This window comes from Lactuca sativa, chromosome 3 (assembly GCF_002870075.4).
Source record: "Lactuca sativa cultivar Salinas chromosome 3, Lsat_Salinas_v11, whole genome shotgun sequence".
In the NCBI taxonomy this organism is placed as follows: Eukaryota; Viridiplantae; Streptophyta; class Magnoliopsida; order Asterales; family Asteraceae; genus Lactuca; species Lactuca sativa.
The window spans coordinates 220,196,933-220,209,950 of NC_056625.2; positions in this window are offsets into that span (position 1 = coordinate 220,196,933).

Consider the following 13,018-nt stretch of genomic DNA (forward strand, 5'->3'; position numbering starts at 1 on the left):
TATACAAGAACTTTCTAGTCAGCTTAACGAACTCCATCAAAAAGGATTCATTAGACCAAGCTTCTCACCTTGGGGAGCACCGGTCTTGTTTGTAAAGAAGAAAGATGGATCGTTCCATATGTGCATTGACTACAAAGAACTGAACAAGCTTACCGAAAAAAATTGATACTCTCTGCCCCACATTGACGACCTATTTGATCAACTTCAAGGAGCAAACTACTTCTCGAAGATAGATCTACGATCTGGATATCACCAATTACAAGTACTAGAGGAGGATATTCCCAAGACAGCCTTCCGAACTCGTTATGGACACTACGAATTTGTAGTGATGCCGTTCGGATTAACCAATGCACCAGTGGTATTCATGGACCTAATGTATAGGGTGTGCCGTCCTTACTTGGATCAGTTCGTCATCGTCTTCATCGATGATATACTTATCTACTCCCGAAGTAAGGAAGAGCATAGTCAACAACTACGAAAAGTCTTAGAAACATTACGATCGGAGAAGCTCTATGCGAAGTTCTCTAAATGCGAATTTTGGATTCGAAGAGTCGAATTTTTGGGCCACGTTGTTAGCGAAAAGGGGATACACGTGGACCCCTCCAAAATTAAGGCCATTGAGAACTGGTCGGCACCAAAGACGCCTACATAGATTCGTCAATTTCTAGGTCTCGCTGACTACTATCGCAGATTCATAAAGAGCTTCTCTAGCATTGCGAAACCACTTACTACATTAACCAAGAAAGGCGTGGCCTTTGACTGGGAAGCAAAACAAGAGAAGGCGTTCCAAACACTAAAATAGGCCTTGTGCACCACAGGCGTTCCAAACACTGAAATAGGCCTTGTGCACCGCACCGATACTATCCCTCCCCGAAAGGATAGAAGATTTCGTAGTGTATTGCGATGCATCAAATCAAGGACTTGGTTATGTTCTTATGCAAAAAGGGAAGGTTATTTCCTATGCCTCCCGTCAGCTTAAGATACACGAAGTAAACTATACAACACACGATCTTGAGTTAGGAGCAGTGGTATTTGCTCTGAAGATCTGGAGACACTATTTGTACGGAACAAAGAGTACTATTTTCACCGACCACAAGAGCCTTCAACACATTTTCGATCAGAAGGAGCTCAACATGCGACAACAACGATAGGTCGAGCTACTCAATAACTATGAATTCGAAATTTGTTATCATCCGGGCAAGGCCAATGTAGTAGCTGACGCCCTCAGTCGAAAAGAATACGCTGGTCGGAGAGTCAAATCTCTGACTATGACTATCCATTCCCACTTATCCACACAAATTAAGGAGGCTCAACTGGAAGTTTTGCAACCTAAAAATGTGACGGGTGAATCCCTGAGAGGAATGGAAAAGAATCTAGAAATCAAGGGTGGTGGAGCATATTATCTCATGGACCGTATCTGGACACCGAAACATGGTGGCTTCAGAGACGTGGTCATGACCGAAGCACACAACACAAGATATTTCATTCACCCAGGTTTAGATAAAATGTATCTGGATGTTAAGAAACTGTACTTGTGGCCTAACATGAAAGCAGAAATTGCTACCTTCATAAGTAAATGCCTTACTTGCGCTAAGGTTAAGGTCGAGTATCAAAAACCTTCAGGATTACTACAACAACCGGAGATACCAAAATGGAAATGGGAACGAATTACTATGGACTTCATAACCAAGTTGCCCAAGACAACGGGTGGACTCGATACCATATGGGTCATCGTCGACAGATTGACCAAATCCATGCATTTTCTACCAATCAAGGAGACCGACAAGATGGAAAGGCTTACAAGAACTTACATAAGGGAAATAGTACGACTGCATGGAGTTCCAATATCCATTATCACCGATAGAGATAGTAGATTCACTTCAAGGTTCTGGCAGTCACTACAAAGTTCCCTGGGGACTAGGCTGGACATGAGTACAACCTACCATCCACAAACAGACGGGCAAAGTGAGAGAACAATACAAACTTTTGAAGATATGCTGAGAGCCTGTGTGATTGACTTTGGAAAGGCATGAGATATCCATTTACCCCTTGTCGAATTTTCATACAACAATAGTTATCATACGAGCATAAAGGCTGCTCCATTTGAAGCCCTCTATGGCCGTAAGTGCAGGTCCCCTCTGTGCTAGGCTGAAGTTGGCGACACACAGTTAGCTAAAGGACGAGTTCCTAAAAGCAATCTCACCGGTCTGGAAATCATATGAGAAACGATAGAGAAGATTGTTCAGATTCGTGGATGGTTGAAAGCCTCTAGAAACCGACAGAAAAGCTACGCTGACAAAAGGAGTAAACCCTTGGAATTCCAGGTAGGAGACTGTGTTTTATTGAAGGTCTCACTGTGGAAAGGCTTAATACGTTTTGGAAAGCGTGGAAAGCTAAATCCAAGATACGTAGGGCCATTCTCGCCAGAATCGGCCCTGTAGCTTACATACTCAATCTACCACGTGAACTTAGTAACATACATCCAACCTTCCACGTCTCGAACTTGAAAAAGTGCCTGTCCGATGAGACTCTTGTTATTCCACTCGATGAGATCGACATCAACGAAAGCCTCAACTTCGTGGAAGAACTGGTAGAAATCATGGACCGAGAGGTCAAACAAACGAAACAAAGTCGCATACCCATCGTGAAGGTTCGCTGGAACGCCAAGCGAGGACCTGAATTCACATGGGAACGCGAAGATTAAATAAAACAAAAGTACCCACATCTTTTTCTCTGATTTCCAAGTATCTTTCTTACTTTAAATTTCGGGACGAAATTCCCTCTAACGGGGGGATGATGTGACGACCCGATATTTCAACACTATGTAATGACCTAAAAAGTCAAGTATCGTAACCACTTTTGATATAATGAAATTAACTTCGAAAATAAAATGTCCAAAAGTCTCTAATTGATTACCTACTATGTTAGATATCATTAAACCGTGATCATACGTAAAAAGAACGCCCAAATCTGACTTCGTATAAGGAAGTTATGATTTTTCCAAGTTCGGCATAGCGACAGACAGCTAAAAACTCGAAACAGAGATCGAGCGACTTTTGTCCAGAATGACCTAAATGAGAATCGAAGGTCTCGACAATGGTTTTTCAACAGTAAAAAGTCTGGCAAAAACAGACGTCGGATAATGAAGTTATGGATTTCTAACTAAATTTTCTTACCGCGACCTTTTAAAAATAAATAATAAAAATAATTTCAAAATTTGCCGACGGAGTCTAAACGAAAGTTGTAGAGCGTAGTCTCACCTACGTGTGGATATAAAGAACGTCGAAAACGGAGTTCCTATGAAAAAGATATGAATTTTGGAAGTTTATTAAATAATAAAAATATAAATTTTAAATCAAAATTCGGTATTATCCGAAGGAGGAGTCACCGGGCCAATCCGAGTTACGCCCAGCGTACTCGAGGACTAGGCCTCGGATCGTGCACGTCATCCCTATACGAGGCTATGCCCCGTCCCATCTGAAGTTCCGAAGCATTCGAGGATGCGGTCACGCATAACGCACGCGTACGCCCAGCGTATCGAGGCAGTTCCCAGCCCTTATAAAAGGGATGCGAGGGTTTCGAAGAAAGGGCCCAATTCAGCTCATCTTTCTTGCGTTTTTGCCTCGTTTTCCGTGCACATGATATCCCAAAGCCCCCGTTTCCTCGCTCAAGTCCCGAATGTCGTTTGTGCTCCCGAGATTCCCGAGAAAATCCGCTTTCTCGAGTCGAAGTTCTGCTCGGTTTTCATCTCGCCTTCTTCGATCTTTCAAGTGAGTTCATACCCCTATAATCCACACTTTTAAATGTTTTATAAATGCTTTTATATGCTTTTAAGGGGGAAATACAAGTAAAACACACGATTATTAGCGTGTGTTATATAAAGTTTCATTATACATTTTTTATCAATGGAATCATATATGATTTATAACTATTATATGGAAACTTTCGTATGCAAAATATATCACGATAACATCTTGACTTTTGAAATGAAAAATGTTGTTATATATATAAATCAAACACTCTGCTTATACTATATGTATATGTGTCCCTTTTTGGCACTACAAAAGTTATACTTTTCCTAACAAGTGAGCATTTCACTAGGGTTTACTACACAAACGAGACACACTTTTAGAAAACTATAATAGGTATAGTTTTACGAGAACATCACGAACTTTTACATACTAGAAACACTATTTCAAAGAGATACATTCATATACAAGAACACACGAACATTTTCATACGTAAATATGTTTTATACTGTGAGACATTAAACTTCACGTACGTTCGAGTACACATTTCAAGTCCTGTATTATATACCAGAATCCCTTGGAGGGGGAGCATGGTGTTTGTGTATAGATCTATACGGGATTGACGACCCCACGCCCTGACTGTTAGCTACAGTACACCATTTAGGGTGACAAACATCAGAACGTTCCAATGCCTGAAGAATGTTGTGTATAGGCGAATCCAGTCAATAGCATGGTTATAAAACTCACATGGAGTATTAAAAACACATTGATTTACGGGGTTTTTCAGATGTCTTGGCGACTTTACATGTACAAAAAGTAACTACTTTAGGCATGAAAAACATTATTGTGTTGCAGTTTTGGAACTTCTAAGCTGCCACCCACATATGGAAAAACATAAATTTTCTAGAAACAAACATTGGTCTTGATAGAAGGCTACATTTATACTAGTAGAAAATATGGGATTTTCTAGGAAGAAACAAACAAAAACAAACCATTTCATTTTAGTTCATACAAATATTTTCATAAAATACTTATGAAGCTCAACAGCTTAAATGCTGATCTACTCTTTCAAAACTACTTGTATGTCCCAGCCTCCCAGGGATTCAGTAATAACAGGTAACAAACAACTTTTGAAGAAGAGACGCAACGTCGCCAACTTAGATTCATATTTTGGCATCATATTGTAATTGGTTTTGAACATGTACCTTTTAATAATGTAAACTTTCAATTATATATATGATGGTTATGTTGCTTTCTTTACTATGTATTCAATTGTTACGGTACTACATGAAGTCATCCGCCCCTGAACGTTTCCGCTGTTCTGGTTTGGGGGTGTGACAAATATTTTCTTCTTTCAAAATACTTGATTCTTCTTCTATGATTAAACCCCATTAATTCAATTGCCAACTTCAACACTAACTTTTCCTTACAAAATTATATGCTTCGACATTACTGTGACAACCCGAAATTTTCAATCTTGTTCGGTCTAACACTTCTTTGAAAGTCAAACTCATTTCTGCTATCTTTTAGCACAATTAGGAGTTTATATGAGCGTTCTAAGCCTTGTACACTTAAGGGATAAGGGTCGGGGTTTATCTGTTGAAGCTATAGTACAAAGAACATGCCTATAACACCTTGATCAGGAGTTCACGGCCACCACAAGGGAGTTTACGGCCGTAAAATCCATGTGGGCCATAAACTTCCCCTATATGATGAAGGGTTGGCCATTTTGTTCTTTCCTTTCTTTCCCTTGGCTGGCATCCTCTCAACTATCATCCCGATCTTCATCCCCGATCTTCAAAACTCGTAAGTTTCTTGCCCTAACTAGTTGATATCTTACATGATCTAGTGATCTTACATAATTTCATCTGTGAAATCATTCCATTTTGTAGATCTTCAAGTTTCACCAAGAACACCAAGAACACACACTAGTGTTCTTGGCCAAAACCGACCATTCAAGCTCCTAGATCGCAAGTACTCCTGTTCTAACTCGTTGTACACTAGGTTTAACATGTTTAGAGCTTAGAAACATCAAGAATCAATGGATGAATGAGAGTTTACGGCCAAGGATCTCCCAAGGCCGTAAACTCCCTATAAGGGTGCAATGATGCCCTTTTCTGCTTCCTTATGCCTAAAAACTTAGTTTAGAACCGTACACCATTGAACTAGGGACTTCAGCATCGAAATGGTACTTCATACCATGAGTTTATGGCTGTAAACTCATGGGGAAGTTGTCCCTAGGACGTAAACACAAGTTAAGGCCAAATCTTGGACCTTAAACTCACCTAGCCTCTTGTTTAGCCTTGGAACACTTAACCACTTAAGACATCATAACTTTAAGCCTCAAATGGAGACCCTTTAGAGAGTTTAAGGCCAGGAGTAAACTCCCTTGGGCTGTAAAATCCATTAATTATGGTCCATGGACCATAAACTCAATAGCATTGTCTTGCACTCCTTTGTTGCAACCCAATAGCCTCCTAACACTTTGACCAAAGTGTTTTCCACACATTTAGGGTGTTTATACTTGTCTAATTAGTGTTATAATCACTAATTGTATATATGCATATGTATTTATATGTTATTAGGATCATTGTGTGTGTTCAAGTCTTCACTTGACACCTAGCACTTGCCCGACACTTCCATACGACCCACTCACTACAGGTGAGTCCATACCCCTTAATTAACCTTTTAAATGTTTTTAAATGTTTATAAATGCTTTTATGGGGGTGGGGGAATACAAGTTGAATCATGCTAGTTAGTACATCAATCACATGTGATTAATAACTAGCATACAAATGGATTTACTACACTTTTAGCTGTTTTACCAAACATATTACTTCAAATGATTTTCTCAACCATTTTTACATGTTAAAACTCTTTATCGAACTGTCTTACATACTGTATGTTTCTTTTCAAACTCCGTTACAAATGTGTTTCAAACAAAGGTTTTTCTTATACTTAAAACTGTCTTATCAAACAAACTACTTTCAAATCGTTTCATAAACTGACATCAAGTCATCATTTCTTAGTTATTAAACTTTTCAAAGGTTTTACAAAACTTCTTTTATACTTTTATATTGTCAAATGCATGCCTATATATGTATAGTTATATAAGTAATGTTTAAAGGACTTAGGACGGCTAGCTCGCTTTAATTCCCTTTCCTCGTTTGGATGTGGCCTTAGGTTATCGGTTATTCGTCCGAATGTCGTCTAAATATTAGTTACATATCATGTATACATATATAGACATAAAAGTTCCATTAGTCAGTTCAGTACCTTTGGGTAGCAAAGGCATACTTCGGTTATACACGTACATTACTAGTAACTATAATAGGTATAGTTAGGAGATACTACTTACTATTCCAAGTACAAGGAATCACACAAGAGTCAGTTCATTCATGAGTCTATACTAATACAATACATAGTATACGAACATATACAATTACAAAAATACAATTACAAGAATACTAATACATTACATACTATATGAAGAGATACTATTACATACAATTACAAGACATACAATTACAAGAGATACGATTACAGAGATACGTTTACATAGATACTATTACATAGATACTATTACATAGATACTATTACATACGTTACAGGACTTACCATTCCATGCCCAAGGCTGTTAGCTACAGTAGGGAAAATGTACATCGACGGGTGTCTACGGTTGTACTGTTCGACGAGTTTCCATGCCGTAAATATCCTAGTACAAAAGGATACAATTTCAGTTATTATATTATTTTACTTATTATCTTTACTTTGTGTCACATTCACATAATCGATGAGGTAGATTAGATTAGATTTGAATAATAATAGTTGTACAAGGGAAAAACCTTCACTTATGTAGAGGTTCGAACCTTCAAAATAGTCGGGTCTTGGTAGAAGACTACTTTCAAAACAATCGAGTCTTGGTAGAAGACTACATTTTATACTAGTAGGAAATATGAGATATTTTAGGGTTTTCAAACGTTTGCAATTACTTACAAACATTTTAAGACTTATACAAACTTTTCTCCAAACATTTACAAGTCTTTTCTTCATAGTTTTACAAATCAAAGACACATAAATATTTATGAATTCACCAGCTTTATTGCTGATACTCGCTTTCAAAATAATTTGTATTCTCAGGTCACAAATAGATAGGTACGACGACCAGGTTTTGTGAAGACAGAGTAGTCAAGACTCGTCTTTTATTTTGATTATTCATTATGATGTTTATTACTACGAAAGAATACACTTGTATTTAAAATTATACTATTAATTCAATGGATGATGTTGTTGCTTGTTTACAACTTTACATTGTTGTGATACATTACATGACGTCCTCCGCCCCAGAATGTTTCCGCCGTTCTCGGTTTTGAGGTGTGACAGATTGGTATCAGAGCATTGTTTATAGTGAATTAAGTATATCAACCCATAAAAGATATACTAACTATAAATACAATGGGATTAAAATACTCTGACCAGGAGTTTATACTTTTAAATAATAAAATATTTAACTATGTATACATGCCTGCATTCATACTAAAATCAGTGTCATAATGACAAGAACAAAAGTATTACGATTGTTGAATATCACAAGTAAGCTCGGGGATGTATGGTCAGTTCTGGGAATGGCATAGCCTGATCAACTATGCTGGTCTGAGGAGTGATTAGCAGGGGTCGAATTTCAATCAAACAATCATACAGATAAAGATGGTGAAACACAATCACATACACGATCACAAACAGACAGACATTAAAACAAACATATAGCAATAAACAGTCTGCATACAAAAGATCATACTCATATCCTTACACATATATGTCTGTATATTTCCCTACACAATCACATCCTTGAACACAGTTTCTAGTAGAGAGTGTAAAACAAACAAAATTTAATACACATACTTTTATGTATATCCCTACAACCATAATATGAAAAAAAAATATATTTTTTAACACCAGTTACACGAATAAGATCAAAAATATCTAAAGTTATATAATTATAATAAAGGATGGTTCAAGCTCTTTTTATAACAGCCTGGAACCTCCAAATCCATAGTGTCATAACCTGTGAAAAATTTGCAACAAAATCAAAAGGAAGAGTATCATATGTAATTATATTTATGTTACACATTTCATCAAGAACCCATTAGGACACCCCCTAAATCCACATATTTAGCATTAATGGTCACATATGAATCATAATCAGTAAATATGTAATGGGAATGGGGAAACAATGCATAATTGCCTCGACTAATTAAATTATGTTGATGACAGCAAATAAAAGAACCCCATTCCCAGTCAACCAACAGAAAACCAAAGAAAAGGTAAGGGGTAAAGTGGTCAAATGTAGACCAAACTGCACATCAAAAATAGTGTATTATGAAGCAGTAGATGATAAAGGCATGGTACTTCGAAAATGCACAATAAAGAAACCAAAGCAAAATGAAGGGGAAAATCGTAATAAAAAATTAAATGAAATGAAAATGATAAATTGATATATCTGGATCCTCTTTTGAAACCAAGAAACAGGGTCGTTAGAAATAACAAAAAAAATATTACATATAGTCTGGATATTCACAACCTTTAACATTAGGCTACTTACCTGCACACAAATCTTTTTTTGATGGTATCACGCTTTGAAGCTGCGCATGGTTCTAGCTATCGTTAGGGTGCTGGCTAACCGATCATTTGACTATAATATTTATATTCCCACTTACTTTATCCTGCAACCCCTGAAAGCAAGACTATACAATTTATAAAACCTTTAACTCAAACCCATATCTTCAAAGATGCTCAACTACAGCAAAAAATACATGTTCTAATTAAAAATCCATTATTAGGGTAAACAGAGAATCTCCATTACTCATTTAATTTGAATAAGTCGCAGATGGAAAAGTTAACACTGATGGGTTTTGAGCATTCTAACACTTCCTAAGTGTACATGCAACCCTAATAACCTTGAATCTATGTTTTCTCTATATACATGAAAATTTCTTTTCAAGGTTATTTCCTAACTAGCATGACATGGGGAATAAATGAAATATAAAACTAGTAGAAATACATACCTTGATGTTGCTTGGATTCCTTCAAGACTTTGTGAGCCTAGCACCCCAAATGTTGTGCCTCAAATGCTTCACACAACACCACAAAACTTGGAATAACTTGAGAGAATACTTCTAGCACTCAAAATCGGTTATGTCCTCTCTAGTAACACTAGGTCACGATTTTGCTAGACAAAGGGTTCCTTTGATAGTAGTGTCACAATTAGGGTTTCATTAAGAAGACCCATAATTGTCATGACTCTTCATTTCTCATGACCCATGGGTTTGTAACTCCCATGGACTATTCATGGAGCTCCAAATGGTTATATCCATAACCCATAAACCATGGATCATTATGTAACGCCCGTGTTTCTAGGCTTGCCATTTTAGCAATGTAATAGTCTAGGTTAACCATTGTAACCCCAATTTGAAATAATAAAAATGTATTATTTGTGAATTATGTGAATTATGTGATTTATGTGTTTATTTTCTTAATTATTATAATTTAATGAATTAAGAATAAAATAAGCGTCAAAATTTAAGTGTGAGATAAGCCCGATATCTTTTCATAAAGTTGTAGTGGTTGAAACAAGGATTCCGGAGATATAAGGAATGCCAAAATCCGAGTTATAACGAAGAAGTTATGACCTGTCGAAGTTTCGTGACAAAACCGGCACGACGTCGAGTGACGTAAAAATATGAATTTAAGATAGAGCGATATTTAGCCTTAGCGATCTAAACGAAAGTCGTAGATTTCGTTAAACCGAGAGCGTGCATAAAAGGAACGCCCAAATCTGACTTCGTATGAGGAAGTTATGATTTTTCTAAGTTTCGACTTAGCAGTATGCAACCCGAATACTCGATTTTAGATCGAGAGGTTTTTAGCCGAAACAATCTAAATGAGAATCGAAGATCTCGTTGTTAGTAGCGAAACGATGAAAAGTTAGGCGAGAACGGACGTCAAACGAAGAAGTTATGAATTTATAACGAAGTTTTTCTGTCCCGGCCTTCTAAAAATAAATAATAAAAATAAAAGTCAAAATTAGCCGACGGAGTCTAAATGAAAGTTGTAGAGTATGGTCTGACCTTCACATGGATATAAAGAACGTCGAAAACGGAGCTCGTATGCGAAAGTTACGCAATTTAGAAGTTCGACGAGTCAATTACGCCCCGCGTAATTGAGTACGCCCCGCGTACTCAGTCGGATGCAACTTGTCTGACCAATACTCGAGTGCCACCAGATCGACGCATGCAGTGACGTCAAAGTACGCCCCGCGTAACCGAGTACGCCCTGTGTAATTTGAGATTACGCCCCGCGTAATCCCAGACCCTCAGCCTATAAATAGAACTCGAAATCAGCCATTTTCTCTTGTTCAAACTCTTCCCTCTCTCTAAGTTTTGCCTCGATTTGCGTGCCAATCATATCCCGAAGCCCCGGTATTATTCCCGAGCCCCGAAGCAAGATCCGAAGCCCCGAGGATCCCGAAGAGCGTTATTCCCGAGCCGAAGCCCTACTCGCGAGGAGCCCGGTTTTTGTGAAGATCTTCCAGATCTACGGAGAGATACTACTTCTATAAGCCATAGTGCTGTCGGATCATCTTCTGATCAAGTGAGTGTATAGTCCCTTTTCAATACGCAATATTATGAAGTATTTAATCTAAAATACGTGCTACGTGTATATATTTTGTGGTTATATGTGTGAATATATATTCACTCTCTTCTATCTCATAGATCTGATATATTCTCTATGAAATACGTGTTATGTGTGTATGCCTCATCTGTTATGTGGAATATGTATTGATTAAAGCATGCTATACAGGTTTTTAAACAATGTATAAAAATGTATATTTTTATCTACTAATATGTTGGGTAGAACATGGGTAGATAATTGGTGTGAAATAAACAGATGAGAGGCCTCGGTGTTATTGGTGTTATTCTAGTCATTCAGCAGAGTATGGATGACGACCACGGACTATTCTAGACTGTCCTGTGGAACACTAGCAGGCTCATTACCTGTAGGTGTTGTGAACGACGTGTTCACCGGTGTACTCTATCCCCCACATGGTTGCCTTTAGGACACTTATTGTTGAGGAAGCCCCTCTGCAGTAATGTCCGTCCCGATGAAAATCCTGAAATAAGTTCCTTATAATAGACGTTATTTTTAGGAACGTAAGGTGAGGATAACGGGAATGGGTAATCGGGTTTATTGTTAATTGTTGTAATTAAATGTAATTATTGTGGGTTTGAAAACCCTATATGCTCACCAGGCTCCCAAGCCTGACCCACTCAGTTGATTTGTATTACAGGAAGTGGCGCAAGAGCTTAAGATGGGCGAATCATCAAGTTGTTTTGTTTACAAGTCTGTATATGTGTATATTTGTTGAACGACTTGTAATGTTATCGTTTATGCTTTATGATCTATATCGGAACATGACATCCCGACTTTTGATTATGAAATGAAATCATATTTCTATATGAAATGTTTTGATAAATATCTATTTTATCATGTTTTGTTTTTGGGAACAAAATCCGCATCTCTTTTAAAATCAAACGGATTTACTCTGAAAATGTTTTAAAAAGCATAAATGAAATCGGTCTTTTCTGGCCGAGATTTTGGGGATGTCACAGTTGGTATCAGAGCATTAGTTTAAGCGAACTAGGAAATTGTAGGATTTCTAGACTTAAACTTAGTATGCTAAGTGGAGATTGTGAGATGTGTGTCTGATAAATTTTAGACACGAGCACTAGTTTATTTTAGGAAAGTTGCCTAAAATGCTTTTATATGCTAAATGTTATATGTTGCCATATATGATATTATTTGTTCGGATCTACGGTTTGTTGCCAACCGGATCTGAAGGTTTATGTGTTTAGGATTCTAAGCGTATGTATACGATATTAGAACTAGCATGTAATCGTTTGGAGTAATAAGGTGAAATTACTCGGTGTGTAGATAAAAAATGGTGAGAACAAGAAGCGGAGTTGGAAATGCTGATGAAAACAGGAATCAACCGCCTGTAATTCAACAAGTACCTGTCGTAGCTGATGCACCTGAGCCGATAACAATGGCTGGTGTACAAATGATGATTCAAATGATGTTGGATCGTCAGATGGAAGAAACAAGACGCCTGCTTAGGCAGAATCGTGAAGAACCGTCAATTCAAGCGGAAGAGCCCGAGGAGAATGGAGGGCAGTCTAAAGGAGAAAACTTTAGTGGGATCATTGGTCAAG